Source organism: Pyrus communis, chromosome 12, assembly GCF_041283825.1.
Source record: "Pyrus communis isolate YQ-2024b chromosome 12, ASM4128382v1, whole genome shotgun sequence".
In the NCBI taxonomy this organism is placed as follows: domain Eukaryota; kingdom Viridiplantae; phylum Streptophyta; class Magnoliopsida; order Rosales; family Rosaceae; genus Pyrus; species Pyrus communis.
Window position 1 is genome coordinate 16,062,954 of NC_142576.1, and position 17,014 is coordinate 16,079,967.

Sequence of the window (17,014 nt, forward strand, 5' to 3'; positions counted from 1 at the left end):
GAATTTACTTAACACAATCATGACTAGTGATTTCCACTACTTATAAATATAAGTTCATAACTATTAGGTGAAATTCCTTATATTCTAGCATCAAATTCATGCATGCAAACTAAGTAGGTCTCCTTAATCAACATACAAGAATAAGTTATCAATCAATCAGATAAGTAAATTGCATTCACAATTTATGAAACAATAACTAGATGTAATCAATTTATATCACACATATGTTCATGGCTTTGAATTCACCTCTAGCTAAAATGAAATGAATTCACATAAGGTCCGTGACGCATAGTAGATGACATGCAGCTGCTTGTCCTACCTTTGTCCCAAAACAGCCCCAATTGCATAATTTGAGGCATCACACATAAGTTCAAAAGGAAGACTCTAATCTGGTGGACCTATGATGGAGGTCAAAGTTAGCATTTCCTTGAGGTGGTTGGATGCCTTCTCACATTCGTCATTGAACACAAAATGGCACATCCTTCTGTAGGAGTCGACACAGGGGTGTTGTAATCTTCGAGAAATCTTTGATAAAACATCTATAGAATCCTGCATGTCCAAGGAACGAACGAACCTCTCTCACTAAAGTGCGAGAAGGTAAATAGTACAAGATCTATTTTTGATTTATCACCTTCAATTCCCTTTTCTGAAACTATATGACCTAAAACTATGCCTTGTTTTACCATAAAGTGACATTTTTCCCAATTTAAACAAGGTTAGTTTCAATGCATCGTTTCAAGATCAAAGTGTGATTAGCTAAACAATCATCAAAACAATCACCAAAAACACTAAATTGTCCATGAAGACTTCAATAATCTTCTCAACATAATCTAAAAAGATACTAACCATGCATCTTTGAAACGTGGCTGGTGCATTACATAAACCAAATGGCATTCGACAATAAGCAAAGGTACCAAATGGACAAGTAAAAATGGTCTTTTCTTGATCGTCCGGAGCTATGACAATCTGATTGTATCCAGAATACCCATCAAGAAAACAATAAAATGAATGACCAGCTAACCTTTCAAGCATTTGATTAATGAACGGCAGAGGAAACTGATCCTTCTTTGTGGTGGCGTTGAGCTTCTTATAATCGATGCAAACTCTCCAACCTGTTTGGATATAGGTAGGCATAAGTTCATTCTCTTCATTCTTCACCATAGTGGCTCCCGATTTCTTTGGAACAACTTGAACCGGTGAGACCCACCGACTGTTCGAAATTGGGTAAATCACTCAACAACCAAGAAGCTTGATAATCTCCTTCCTCACAACTTCCATCATTGGAGGGTTAAGTTGGCATTGAGCCTCTCGAGATGGTTTAGCCCCCTCCTCCAAAAGTATGTGATGCATGCATGTTGAAGGACTTTTCCCCTTGATATCAGCCAAGGTTCATCCAATCGCTGTTTTGTATTCCTTCAACACCCTCACCAATTTCTCCTCCTCTTCTGCCGTTGATAGGAGCATATTTATGGGACTTAGTTAGCGTGTTTTCTTGCATTTATGTTGTTAGTTCCTAGTTATTTTAGTATTTTAAGCTATTTTCGTGTGTTTGTAGGTCCAAAGGGCTAAAGAGGCAAAAAAGTGCATTTTGGTGCAGTTTTGGGCTTGGAATGGATGGCACGTGCATGGAGCAAGGTGGATCGATGAAATTGAAGTTCAAGAAAGGCTAAGAATCTGCTTAAGAGATGGAAGAAATTAATTCAAGACTTGGAAGACTAGGAATCAGCTACAAATAAGGAAACATGAGTCAAACTTCCTTATTTTGACTTAGTCAATCCTAATCTTTTCCTACTTATGTTCCACCTACCAAAGGGGTTCCAAATTAATTTAGGGCACTTAAATATAAGTTCTAGAAGCCCTAATTCTAGTCAAAGAGGGATGCCGCACCAATTCTCCCTTTCCCTTTCCCTTGCCATGCAAGGCATCCCCTTTCCTTTTTCCTAGTCTTTACCGCATATCACTTACCCTTTTTCCCTTGGGATTCTGATTTGTTCCCCTTTTCTTGGAGGATTTGGAGTCTTAAACCTTTCCCAATTTAATTTCTAGCTATGCCTTTTCCTTCCCATATAAATAAAGAGGCTTACCGCACCAAAAAGACCCTAATCCTTGACCATTCACTCCACCATCCAACCATTTAGCCATTCATCCCTTCCATACACACATCTACACCATACATTCATCTTTCCTTCAACCAAAGTCCACACAACCCTTCCACAACACACCACAGCCCAAATCCACACTCAATCACCCTTATGTCGCAGCCTAACAAGGAAGAAAGAGAGGAGGAGCAGCCTTGGACGTTTTGGCCATTCAAGTTGGATTGTTGGACATTCTTAGGTGTAATCTATCTTTGTTTTCAATGTTTAATTTAAGTTTTCTTTGTTTTGCTATGAACATGAGGAACTAAACTCTTTTTGGCTAGAGGAGACTTTGAAACCATGATTATAGTTGCAATATGAATTGATTACCTCTAGTTGTGATTTCATAAATCATGAATGCAATTTACTTAACTGTTTGATTGATAACTTATCCTTGTATGTTAATTAAGGATGCATACTTAGTTTGCATGCATGAATTTGATGCTAGAACATAAGGGAGTTTCACCTAATCGTTATAAACTTATATTCATAAGTAGTGGAGGTTGCTAGTCACAATCGTGTTAAGTGAATTCCTGGCAGGGGTATCATGTTATTCATAGTTACAAATGCCTTGTCAATGCTTATGATTTTCACAAAGCTTAATGATCTTTGATTGTATCTCTATTATGTTGTTCATGTAGGGAACTTTTGAAGAATAATTTGGTTGCTGATGCGTATTCCATCCAATTCAATGACTTAAGAAAAATCTGAGGTGTTGAGGTTCATGGTTAATCTAGGGTGTTGAGGTTCATGGTTTATTGGAAAAGCAACTGGAAATCAACATGTATGCAAGTGTATCATGTGTGGAGAATGACCCTTTAGCTAGCCTATCACCCATTAATTCACCCAATTTCGTATTAAACTTAGTTTGTTTCTGCAATTACTTGTTTTTACTTTAAATTCGTCAAAACCAATCCCCCCCCCCCTTTAATATTTCGTGTTTTACTTAGTTAGAACCTGTTTTAGTTTGTTTCCTTTAGTGTATTAAGTCAAAGTTAAGTTAAAATTCGTCCGAAATCATTCTTAGTTTCTTTTTAAGTCAATTTGCTTGTTTTGTGTTGTTTTAAGTCTTTTTAGTTTGTTTTGAGTTCTTTAAGTCTAGTTAAGTGTTTTTAAGCCTAGTTTTGTGTTTTTAAGTCAGTTTAGAGTAGATTAGCAATCCCTTCTAATCCCCGGCCTAGAACGATCCCTACTTACATCTTTACTACAATTGTCAATAAAAGGGTTTAATTTGAGTGCTAGTTTATATCACATCAAGTTTTTTAGCGTGGAAGAGACTATGACTGGCAAAGTCTCTTGGTCTCCCAAGAAAATGTACTTCAAATGATTTGGTAATGGTTTAAGCTTGAGGAAGGGTGCCTGAATCATTGAGGGTAACAACTTATTAGAAGAAACGGGAATTGAATTTGGGTTTTAAGGCTTACCAACATGCTGTGGCAACGATTCAAGGGTAGCCATCATCTCGGCCACTTCTTCACAAAGAGGCACGGCAAGGGCATCCTCATTCCTACCGTGAGTGTGCACAATTTATGCCCCTTGGTTTTTGAGTCTCATTCCTTTTGCAATAGTAGTTTCAAGGGCATCCCTATTTAGGTCTTAAAGATATTCCTGCGCCAACGAATTGAGTACGTCAATAGAAAAACAAGAATGATCATCAATAGGATACCTTATGGCTTCAGAAATATTGAAATAAATAATGTCGCCATCAAATTCCATTGTCAATGTCCTTTTGAACACATCTATCTTGGTGCGGGCTGCTTTCATGAATGGTCTTCCAAGTAAGATCGCTAATGGAGTAGAATGGGCCAAATCTTCCATCTCAAGCACATAAAAATCGGCTAGGAAGATTAAATGATCAACCTGTACCAAAACATCTTCCAAAACTCATTTCGAATATGCATTAGAACGATCAGCTAATTGAATAATAACTCCATGGTTTTTCAGCTCTCTTAGGTTCATAGATGCATAAATAGAGTAGGGCATGACATTAATGGATGCACCTAAGTCTAACGTGGCATGCTCGAATTTAGTATTGCCAATAACACAAGGGATTGTAAAACTACCTGGATCCTTGCATTTAAGGGGTAGTTTTCTTCGTAAAACTGTTGAAACATTCTCACTTACCCGTACCACTTCCTTGTTCAAGATTCATTTCCTCATTGTGCAAAGCTCTTTCAAAAACTTGGCATACTTCGGAACTTGCTTGATTGCATCAAGGAGCGGGATATTGACTTGCACTTTCCTATATGTCTCTAGAATGTCCTTTTCATTCTCTTCTTTCTTAGATTGCATAAATCTGCAAGGGAAAGGCACATTCAGTGGAATATTGTTAGGCTTAACTGAATTTGAACCTAACTTACCTGTATTAGATGACTTAGAAGCTTCAGGGGGCTGCGGCAAGGGTTGTTTTACCCTTGCCGTGGCCTTGTCTTCTTCCTCCTCCTCGAGCAACAGCTTCTCGTCCTCCTTTTGGCTTAATTTAGATTTTTGTGGGTTGGTTCCAACCTCCTTACCATTTCTTAACGTGATTGTCTTGGCGTTTCAAATCCTCCATTTGGATTTACAATGGTTGAACTAGGTAGTTTGCCTTGTTCTCTAAACTGTCCCATGAATTTCGCCACTTGCCCCATATGATTCTTCAATTCACCCGCCTCTTTGGCTTGATTTTGTAATCTCTGCATCAACGAAGTTAGTGTTTGAAAATTTTTATCGTTATCCATTGATGAATCTGAATTTGGTTGGGCAGATTGTGGTTGAGGTTATGTTGGTGCGAATGGCCTTTGAAATATCCTGGGGAATGGCTGTCTAAATCCGCCTTGTTGTTGAGTTTGTTGATGCTCCCTCCACTTCATATTTGGGTGATCTCTCCAGCCCGATTTGTAAGTGTTGGAGTATGGATCATACTTTGGCTGATTGTGGCCTTGATACCCAATGACGTTGGCACTTTCCCATCCCCCCCCCCTCCCCCAATTCTCTATCAATTGAGGGCATTGATTAGAGGGGTGTCCATGCATAGAGCACACGCCACAAGTACTATTTCCTTGCACTTTTGATCATTCCACAACCTGTGACAAAAGAATAAAGAGATTAGCTATTTGAGATTGAAGTTCTGAAATTGAACTTACCTCATTAACTTCTTGTTACCGTGGGGGGTCTCTTTGTCCAATTCCTTCGTATTGTTGTGCATTCAAGGCTCGATTTGCAATTAAGATATTTGCATCAACTGGTGTTTTGTCCACCAAAGCACCTCCTGCCAACGCATCTAGCATTTGTCTCTCAATTGGAAGAAGTCATTCATAAAAATATTGAATTAGAAGCTCTTCTTTCATTTGATGTTGAGGGCACGATGCAACAAGAGTCTTGAAACGCTCATAATACACTGGAAAGAATTCTCCTTGGCCTTGTTGAATTCCACTAATCCTCTTCCTCAAAAGAATGACTCTCGAAGTTGGGAAGAATTTCTTTAAGAACACTCTCTTCATGCTTTCCCAAGAAGTGACGGTTCTAGGTGCCAATTCAAAGAGCCAATCCTTAGCCTTTTCCAAAAGAGAGAATGGAAAGACTTTCATCTTCAAACTATTGCCATCCACGTTGATTAGTGTCATACTCGAGCATACTACTTCAAATTCCTTAAGATTCTTGTTTGGATCTTCCATGGACAGCCCATGGTATTTGGGAATGTGATGTAGCAAACAAGACTTCAATTTCAACTTATTGGTCTTGCCTTGAGCTGCCCTAGGATATTGAATGCAGATAGGCACAACATTGTCCAATCCCGAGGAGGAAAGTTCCTTGATTGTTCGATTGTCCACAACCATGTCTTGTTTCTCTTCCAATTCCTCTTCAATTTCAACTTCAAATTCAGATTCGGAACTAGAACTAGGTATATTGAATTCCAGCTGCTTCCTCTTCCTTCTCAAAGTTCGATCAAAATTGTCATCAAACTCCAATATATGCTCACGAACAAGTTGAGAACTTCGAGTCATAAACTAATACCTAAAACAAAGGAAAAAAACAAAACTAAATCAGAAACACAAGAAAAACGAAAACAGAAACAAAGGGGAAGATTAGCAATTTTGCTAATCCTCGACAACGGTGCCAAAATTTGATGTGGTAAAAACTAACACACAAATTAAACCTTTTTTAGACAATTGTAGTATACATAAGTAGGGATCGTTCTAGGCCGGGGATTAGAAGGGATGCTAATCAACACAAATTAGACTTAAAAACACAAAACTAGACTCTAATGACTCAAAATAGGAACAAAAGGGTGATTTGGACGAATTCTAAACTTAACTTGACTCAAAATACTAACGGGGGACAGGTTTGAACGAATTTTAAAACTCAAACTAAGTAACTTGCAGAAAACAAACTAATTGATACTAAATTGGGGTGAATGAATGGGGTGAAAGGCTAGCTAGAGGGTCCGTCTCCACACATAACACATATGCAACACAAATTGATCTCCAATTACTATTCCTATAAACCATGAATGACAATGCCCCAAGTTAAGTAAGAATTGCACAAATTGCCGTGGGGCTTCCCTTTGGCCCACTCCTTCATATTGTTGAGCGTTGAGCGCTCGGTTGGCTATGAGAATCTTGGCATCCCTTGGTGTTTTGTCCACCAATGCTCCTCCCGCTGACGCATCAACCATTTGACGTTCGATAGGAAGGAGGCCCTCATAGAAATATTGAAGGAGAAGTTCCTCCTTCATTTGATGTTGAGGACATGAAGCTACAAGGCCCTTGAAGCGCTCATAATAAGACGGGAATGTCTCACCATGATTCTGTTGAATACCACTAATTTTCTTCCGTAGGAGAATCACTCTCGAAGTAGGGAAGAATTTCTCCAAGAAAGCACGCTTCATACTCTCCCACGAAGTCACAGTTCCCGGGGCTAGTTCGTAGAGCCAATCTTTGGCCTTGTCCATAAGTGAAAATGGAAAGGCCTTCATCTTCAATATACTCCCATCCACATTGACGGGGGTCATGCTCGAACAAACCACCTCGAACTCCTTCAAGTGTTTGTTGGGGTCTTCCATAGACAAGCCATGGAACTTCGGAATATGGTGTAACAAACTGGATTTGAGTTCAAATTCCTCAGTCTTCCCCTCTGCAGCCGTGGGGTATTGGATACAAAGAGGCAATGCATTATCCAAACCTGAGGCCGAAAGCTCCTTGATGGTTCTATTATCTGCTGCCATGGCTTGTTCTTCTTCAAAAATCTGATCCGTGGGCTTTTCTTCTACACCTACTTCGTCTTCTTCAAGCCCAGGTTGTGGTGGAGGTTGTGGTGGCTCTTGTTGACTCCTCGTTCTCCTCAAAGTGCGTTCAAAATCACCGTCAAAGTCGGAGATGTTCTCTATAATAGGCCGAGAGCGACGAGTCATACACAGTACCTAAAAAACAAGGAAACAAACAAACTAAGAATCTAAAATAAGAATGCACGAAAAACAAAAAAAAAAAAAAATATAAAAATAAAGACAAAGGATTAGCAAAGTTGCTAATCCCCGGCAACGGCGCCAAAATTTGATGCGAGATTTACTTGACACTCAAATTAAACCCTCGTTTGACAATTGTAGTAGAATGGATAAGTGAGGGATCGTTCTAGACCGGGGATTAGGAGGGCTTGCTAAAACCTTCTAAATTGACTTAAAAACATAAAAACTAAATTAAAATACTCTTAACAAGACTACTATGACTCAGAAAGGCTTTGAAAAACTCAAATTGTCTAAAACAATCAAATTGACTCAAATAGAAGCTAGAACTTGATTTAGACGAATTTGCAATTGTTTATGACTCCACAAGCTTAAAGATACAAAAATAAAACAAATACGAATGATTAAGAATTAACAAAATAGGGGGGGAATTGTGGTTGGACGATATTAAATTAAAAAGACAGAATATAATTAAAGGCAAAATGTAAATATGAATGTGATAAAAATATGGATGATGGAATAGCCAAGGGGTTCTTCTCCACACATGTTACACTTGCAAACAAAATTGATTCTCAGTTGGTCTTTCGATAAGTTGTGAAACTCAATGCTCCAAGTTAATTAGATCCGCTTAGATTAACTTTCAGATTTCCCTAAATTTGTTGGATTGAATGGAATACGCATTACAACCAAATTATTCTTAATCAAAGTCCCTAACTATGGAATACGCATGATAGAGACATTTAACCAAGATCATTAAGTTCAACGGAAATCATAAACATCGACGAGGCATTCGTTACTATGGAATACGCATGAAACTTATGCCAAGAATTCGTTTAACGAGATTGTTTATAAGCAACCTCTACTACTTGTGAATATAAGTTCATAACGATTAGGTGAAATTCACTTATATTCTAGCGTCATATTTATGCATGAAAATTAAGCTTGCAATCTCAATGAACATACATAAATAAGTTATCAATCAAACAGTTAAACGAATTGAATCCACAACTTATGAAATTCCAACCAAACGTAATCAATTCAAAATGCAAATATAAACATAGTTTCGAATCACCCCCTAGCTAAAGGGGGGTTTAGTTCCTCATAACTTTGAAATCAAAGAAACACCTAAACATTCCAACAACTCAAACGTGAATTGTATGAACGTTTAGGCACTCTTCTCTTCCCTTCTCATACGTACAAAACAAAGAGAATTAAATTTAAACTTTGAAATCAAAGAAACACCTAAACATTCCAACAACTCAAACTTGAATTGTATGAACGTTTAAGCACTCTTTTCTTCCTCGTTGTTGTAGCACAAGGTCTAAGGTGAGCTTAAGGGCTTTAGGTGTATGTGGAATGGAGTAGGGAGTGGTTGGAGATGGAAGAATGAAGAGAAAATATGCAGAAAATGAAATAGGACTCACGGCAATGGAATGGTATTTGTGTTGTGTGAAGTGTTGTGAATGGAAATATGAGATATGAATTGAATGGGTGCAAGGGTATTTATAGGAGTAGTGGAGGGAACATATGGTTGTTTGTTTAAGATGCAAGTGGCTAATTAATGATGGAAAAGTATGTGATTTAAAGGATGCAAAGTGAATGAATCATGAATCATTGTGGATGAAAGGTGGAAGTGCATGTGTTGATGACTAGGTTAGTGGGTGGAAATATGAAAATGGCATATAGGAATGGGAGCTCACGGTTTGAATGTGTAAAGTGTGTGTGAATGCATGTGAAGATGCAATAAATAATGCATGTAGGGTTTAGGAAATAATGAAGAAATGCATGTGAGATGTTTGGAAAGGAAATGGGAACCCATGGCAATGAAGTTGTTTTGTGTTGTGAATTATGATGAATGCATGTGAGTTAAAGAGGGAGAATGTGGTGAAATGATGAAGTAGGAAGGTGGAAATGCATGTGAGATGTTTGGAAAGGAATAAAGAATGAATGGTGGAAATGTGAGTGAATGATGTGCATGTGTGAGAATGCATGTGGAATTAAGAGGAGTATGGAAGTGAAATAAATGAATGATATGTTAAGTGATAAGTGAATGATATGTGGTGAGTGATAAGTGAATGGTTTGATAAGTGATCAATGAATTAGTTTAAAGGGCTAGGGTTTAAGTACATAGAATGGGCCTAAAATAGGTTGGTTTGTATGGCATAATGTGTTTGATTGGGCTAGAGCCATTGTTTTGTGTCTTCAAGTGCATACAAGGCCTTCAAATTCGTCCATCCTCTTGGCTCCATGGATAAGCTATCCAATCCATGCCCAAAAATGCTCCAAATGGCCTCAAAATGCACTTTCTTGCTCCCTAGGCCCTTAGAACCTGAAAACACACAAAAGAAGCATAAAGGACTAAAATAACGAGAGAAACATAACGTAAATGCACGAGAACAAGCCATTTAAGTCGCATGAATATGCTCCTATCAAATACCCCCACACTTAGCTTTTGCTAGTCCTCGAGCAAAACAGAATAAAAACAAATAAACAAAACGACACTAAACACGTAAAACACAACCTAAACCTTCCAACAACCGTCTTAGGGATTTCCAATGCACATGACAAGTTAAAAATCATCATTCTCACAGATTTTAGTCATCTTCACATTTAAGTACATTCTTAATCATAGTCACCATATACTAGTTCACAATTAAGCATTTAAAACCATGTTTTGAATGTAGTAAAATGCCTTAGAGAATTTGCTCAATTCCGTTCAAGATATGCACTCAATTTTTACTCAGATTTTCTAACTACACACCCTAATCTAGTCATATGTGAGAAGATTGATGTAAACATGAAAACGACACTCACATATATGTATCACAAAGAACGCAAATTCTGGAGTTAATAATCAAGTTTAGATATGATCTCATGAATGGAATGCTACTACTTAGACGCGAGAACCAGTGACACCATAAGCTCATACCAAGTTCAAACTCCACAAATTGAAATACACAACACTCAAGATAGAAGTCAAGGGTTGTAACGGGGCTTGGGGTATGTGGATAAAGAAGGGATATGGAAAACAAAGGTTCTTAAAGAAATAGTGAGCAAAGCATTTTAATCAACTTAGAATTCACTTTTGAATGAAAACTCAACTTTTGAACAAAAAGGGAGAATTTAGACAATTTACGCCCAGAATTGGTGTTTTGGAACCTTTCTTCAATCACTTATTCTTTTCTCCTTTTTTTTTTTTTTTTTTTTTTTTTTTTTTTTTTTTCTTTTGAATCTCAAAACAAAAACACTTAAACATTCTCTCCCCCACACTTATTTTCTTTCATAATGTAACTCAAAAGGAATTCAATTAAGTCATGCTCACTATCTTTTAAGAACAAGGGTAAGGACGGTCATATTCTAGGTTAGGTGAAGATAAAGTGGGTAAACAAAGAACGTTATAGGCTCAAGTCTCCCAGGGTTGTAGCATTTGTTTGAGTTCCTTCCTTCAGGCATGTTACAAAAACTAAATTTTCTTTTATGATTGCATGTGAAGTTATACATTATAACCATAACCAAGCATATACCAAGAGTAAATCAAACTTTTCTCTATGTTAATAACTCTTTTTAACAGTCATGCAATTACAAACCAAATCCTTATCATTGTGTTGGAAGGTATCCTAAGACACAAACACACACACAAAAACAACTTTAAAACAACTCTTTTTGGGTTTTTCAAAACAATTTTTCAAATTTTTATGGGATTTTCGAATTTTTAAGACAAAACACACTAAAACAGTTTTAAAACAGTGAGAAACAACATGTGAAGTGATAGGTGATAAAATCCAACGAATTTGCATCAAATATACTTAGTTACCCCCCCACACTTAAATCAAACATTGTCCTCAATGTTTTAAGCATAGATTCACACAAAGCATAAGTAAATACACAAAAAGCACTTAAACATACTAAACATGGCATAATGTAATTAACAAAGAGAAGAGTTTAGAGACGCAAATCTGGTTATAGAGTGTAAATTCCATCTTCTCTTTGTTGATTGCATTGAGGCTTGATCTTGATGATTCCACAGGCTTACTCTCGAACTGGTTTCCGCCCATCGTTGATTTTCCTTTGTGCTACTTCTTGAACTGGGCAGCATGATGGTTCATTTGGTCTCCCCCGAAGGTCTGAGCTTACCCCTTTGGTCTGTTTCTTTGTTCAATCTTTCCAATTCGTATTGAAAAGGGTTGGAGGATAACTCAGCCTATGTTTGTCTCCACATGCTTCAATGTATCATTTTCACTTGCCTTACTCGCTCCCCTTTGCAGAAGTGGTCCCTTCTCCGGAAGTGTATCAACCGTTGAAGATGACTACTCGAGAGCAACGCTAGGTAAGCAATCAGGAATAGATTCCAGGCAGTTGGCTCCAGATCGGAAGACTGACTCCAAGTGCCGGCTGATTGCTTGTTTTACTTTGCCATGCGAGTAAGAACAAGGACAAAGAAAAAGACAGGGAAAGAGCATGATATGAGATACTTTTGCTTTTGACCTTGATGATATGAGATACCTTTGCTTTTGAAGAAGCGGTGAATGAATCAGCACATGTATTTGTTGTGCTGTTTCCTCCTGGTTCATATGTACTCCAGGCATCTGGTATCATCTTTGGGGAAGAAGAAAGAATTGAGTCTTTCGAAAGGCTTTGCTGGGAGTACGCCCTCAGAGGTGAGGGAGAGTTGGGCATTTTTCTTCAGGTTTGCCCTGCCATAAAAGACGAAGGTCGACATATATAGAGATAATATCAAGTGGTGGTACTTTTTACCTTTGTCGACAAACGTTTTGATCCCGCAAATCTGGCTTTTTGAAATAGTGGCGCCTCTTCGATCTCTGAACACGCCTCTTCGATTTCTGAACACACCTCTTCGATTTCTGAGCAGGCGCCCCTTCGTTTTCTGAACGACACGTGGTAGTGCAGATGCGGCTCCTTTTGACAAAGCTGCACGCGTCTTCTGAAAAGCAGAGAAAGCGTCGCCGAACTTTGCGCTTGTCGGCTAAAGATGTGTAGTTGCGGTGATGGCCTCCACGTGTTGTCTGAAAAGAAGAAATCTTTTGACAAAGTTGAACGCGCCTTCTGAAAAGCCGAGAAAGCGTCGCCGAACTTACGCCGGAAATTCCGGCTTTTTGAATTGGTGGACGCGTCGCCTTGGCTTTTTTATTGAGCTATCGATCACCACAACAAACACACTCTGAAGAAAATCGACTCCGGCCCTTTGAAATTTAACTCCATCCCTTCTCTTTGAACACTTTTGAAAAATGGCAAACTCATCGAACCTTAGCTTGGAATTGAGCCTTAGCAGTGATACGGGCGCGCCGCGTCAAGGTAACGTATGGCGTCTTTCTTTCTTTTCTTCTAACGGTCCTCTTTCAGGTGAAGACTCTGTGATGCAGGACGCCACAACAGCTACAATAGTAGCTAGGAACCTCCTCACACCAAAAGATAGTAGGCTGCTGTCAGGACGGTCCGATGAGTTGGCCGTTCAAGAGTCCCTCGCACTTAGTGTTCAGTGTGCGAGTTCTGTGTCCAACATGGGCCAACGCCTGCTTGCCCGCTCCCGTCAGGTGGAATCATTGATGGCAGAGGTAGAAAGTCTCAAGCAGGAGATCCAGCAGCTGAAGTATGAGAATAGAAGTTTGCATGTGCTTGCAAATAACTATTCGTCGGGCATGAAGAGGAAGCTTGATGAGCTGCAAGAGTCTGAAGGTCGGATTCACAGTGACCGTCAAAGGTTTTCGTCTTTCCTCCAGAGGCACCTTTTTCCTGGCTCATCCAGCGCTTGGCCAAGTATTGAGGCCTGGAATGCTCTATCTTCGATGCCTCCTGCTCCTACGCCTTCCGCTCCGATGCCTTCTGTTCCTACGCCTTCCGCTCCGATGCCTTCTGTTCCTACACCTTCCGCTTCAAGAGTAAAGCCACGTAGTGGGGCCTCAAGCAAACAACCTTTGTGAAGCACCAGCTTTCTTTGTTTAGCAGTGCCTATCAATAAATCAAACATTTTCTCAATGTTACAATCATAGACTCACACAATTAATAAACAAACAAACAATAACAACTAAACAACCTAACAAGGCAGAAACGAAATAGCAACAAAGAGAAGAGTTTTTTTTTTTTTATTTTTTTATTTTATTTTTTTTTTAATTTTTATCAAATTTTCGAAGTTTTATACCAAGACACTATAAAACACTCTAAAAACGCTTAAAACAGCAAGAAACAACATTCTAAGTGATAGGTGAATAAATCCCACGAAATTCATGCAAATACAAATTGTTTACCCCCCCACACTTAAATCAAACTTTGTCCTCAATGTTTTAAGCAGAAAGTCACAACAGAGCAAGCAAATAAACAAATACGAGAAAGAAAGCAAAGTAAAGGCAGTAAAGAAAAAGAAAGGAATAAAAATAAGTCTCTTAAAGGGGTTTCCAAGTTCTTCTCTATTCGGATGCATGGGTTGCCTCCCACGAAGCGCTTTCTTTTACGTCTTGCAGCCGGACGGTACCTCCGTTTAAGCTTGACTAGGTTCCACGGCATGGAGGGGTACCTCCTCCACGACATGCTCCTCAAACATCTCGTAATAGGGCTTCAATCGATGCCCATTCACTTTGAATTCTTGCTGCGTCCTTAAACTTTTGATTTGCACTGCACCATGAGGGAAAACATTAGTAACAACAAACGGGCCAATCCATTTAGAACGCAACTTACCAGGAAACAAACGTAGGCGAGAGTTGAAAAGTAACACTTTCTGCCCAACTGTGAAGGTCTTGGTTCGAATCATTTTATCATGGAATGCTTTGGTCTTGGCTTTGTACATCCGGGCATTCTCATAGGCTTCATTCCGAATCTCCTCAAGTTCATTCAATTGGAGCTTCCTATGAACTCCCGCTGCATCTATGTCCTTGTTGAAAATCTTCACGGCCCAATGTGCCTTGTGCTCTAACTCTACGGGCAAATGACATGGCTTACCATAGACGAGCCGAAAAGGTGACATCCCAATGGGTGTTTTGTATGCCGTACGATATGCCCACAGTGCATCATCTAAACGTAAGCTCCAATCCCTCCTTGTTGGTCCAACGGTCTTCTCCAAAATTTGTTTGATTTCTCGGTTAGACACCTCGGCTTGGCCATTTGTTTGAGGATGGTAAGGTGTGGAGACCTTATGGTTGACATGGTACTTTCTTAGCAACGCCTCAATGGTCCGATTGCAAAAGTGAGACCCTCCATCACTTATGATTACTCTCGGCATTCCAAACCTAGCAAAAATGTTAGTTTTCACGAAATCTGCAACCACCTTAGAATCGTTAGTACGGGTGGCTTTTGCTTCCACCCATTTAGAAACATAATCAACGGCTAGCAAGATATAAGTGAAACCATAAGATGGAGGAAAAGGGCCCATGAAATCAATGCCCCAAACATCAAAAATTTCAACATTAAAGACAGGGGTTTGCGGCATTTGGTCCTTGGTACCTATGTTACCCATTCGTTGGCAACGATCACAAGACATACAAAAGGTTCTAGCATCCCTAAATATAGTCGGCCAATAAAAACCACACTCTAGAACCTTGAGGGCAGTGCGTTGTGTGCCAAAATGACCACCACATGCATATGTGTGACAAAAGCTTAGAATTGAGTGAAATTCAGAATCATGCACACATCTACGTACAATTTGATCTGAGCAATACTTCCACAAATAAGGGTCATCCCAAACATAGAAACGTGCATCATTTTTAAGCTTATCACGTTGGTGCTTGTTTAGTTCATTTGGAATTTGTTTAGTCACCAAGTAATTCACTAAATCTGCATACCATGGTTCACTTACCTCAATGGATAGCAGCTGCTCATCGGGAAAAGTTTCAGGGATAGGTACGGCATGTTCATGCTCCTCGTGGATCATTCGGCTTAAATGGTCAGCCACTACATTCTCGCTTCCTTTCTTATCCCGGATTTCAATATCAAATTCTTGAAGAAGAAGAATCCAACGGATAAGCCTCGGCTTTGCTTCCTTTTTCGTGAGCAAGTACCTCAAAGCTGCATGATCAGAATAAACGATTACTTTAGTACCAATTAAATATGAACGAAATTTATCTAAAGCAAAAACCACAGCTAGAAGTTCTTTTTCCGTCGTGGAGTAGTTCAATTGGGCATCATTGAGAGTCCGAGAGGCATAGTATATGACATGCGGCCGCTTGTCTCTTCTTTGTCCTAGAACAGCTCCTAATGCATAGTCGGATGCATCGCACATGAGCTCGAACGGAAGGCTCCAATCTGGAGGTACAATAATGGGGGCCGAGACTAGCTTCTCCTTGAGTTGGTTAAATGCCGAATTACACTCTTCATCAAACTTGAATGGCACATCTTTTTGAAGCAATCGGCAAAGAGGGTTGGACATCTTGGAGAAGTCCTTGATAAAACGCCTATAGAACCCTGCATGGCCAAGAAACGAACGTACCTCTCTAACCGAAGTAGGAGAGGGTAAGTGACGTACAAGGTCTATTTTCGATTTATCTACTTCAATTCCTTTTTCTGAAACAATATGTCCTAAAACTATACCTTGTTTCACCATAAAGTGACATTTCTCCCAATTCAAGACAAGGTTAGTTTCAACACATCGTTTCAAAATTAAGGTCAGATTATCCAAGCAATTATCAAATGAACTCCCAAATACACTGAAATCATCCATGAAAACCTCAATGATCTTTTCAACAAAATCGGAAAATATACTTACCATACACCTTTGGAAAGTGGCCGGTGCGTTGCATAAGCCAAATGGCATGCGACGATAGGCAAATGTTCCAAAGGGACATGTGAATGTGGTCTTCTCTTGATCATCCGGGGCTATCACAATTTGGTTATATCCAGAGTATCCATCAAGAAAACAGTAAAAAGCATGACCGGCTAACCTTTCGAGCATCTGGTCGATGAATGGCAAAGGAAAGTGATCTTTCCTAGTCATGGCATTTAGCTTCCGGTAATCGATACATACTCGCCATCCAGTCTGAATGCGTGTAGGCACGAGCTCATTCTCATCATTCTTGATAACAGTTACTCCGGACTTCTTGGGAACGACTTGAACTGGAGAGACCCAACGGCTATCGGAGATAGGGTAGATCACTCCGCAATCCAAAAGCTTGATTATTTCCTTCTTCACCACTTCCATCATTGGAGGGTTGAGACGGCGTTGAGCCTCTCGAGTTGGTTTAGCCCTGATAGGAGCATATTCATGCGACTTAAATAGCTTGTTCTCGTGCATTTACGTTATGTTTCTTTAGTTATTTTAGTACTTTAAGCTATTTTCGTGTGTTTGTAGGTCCAAAGGGCTAAAGGAGCAAAAAGATGCATTTTGGAGACTTTTGGAGCACTTTTGGGCTAAGGACGGATAGCTTACGCTTGAAGCCAAAGTGTTGGACGAAATTGAAGACCTAATTAAAGACCAAAGTGTTGGAACCTTGTT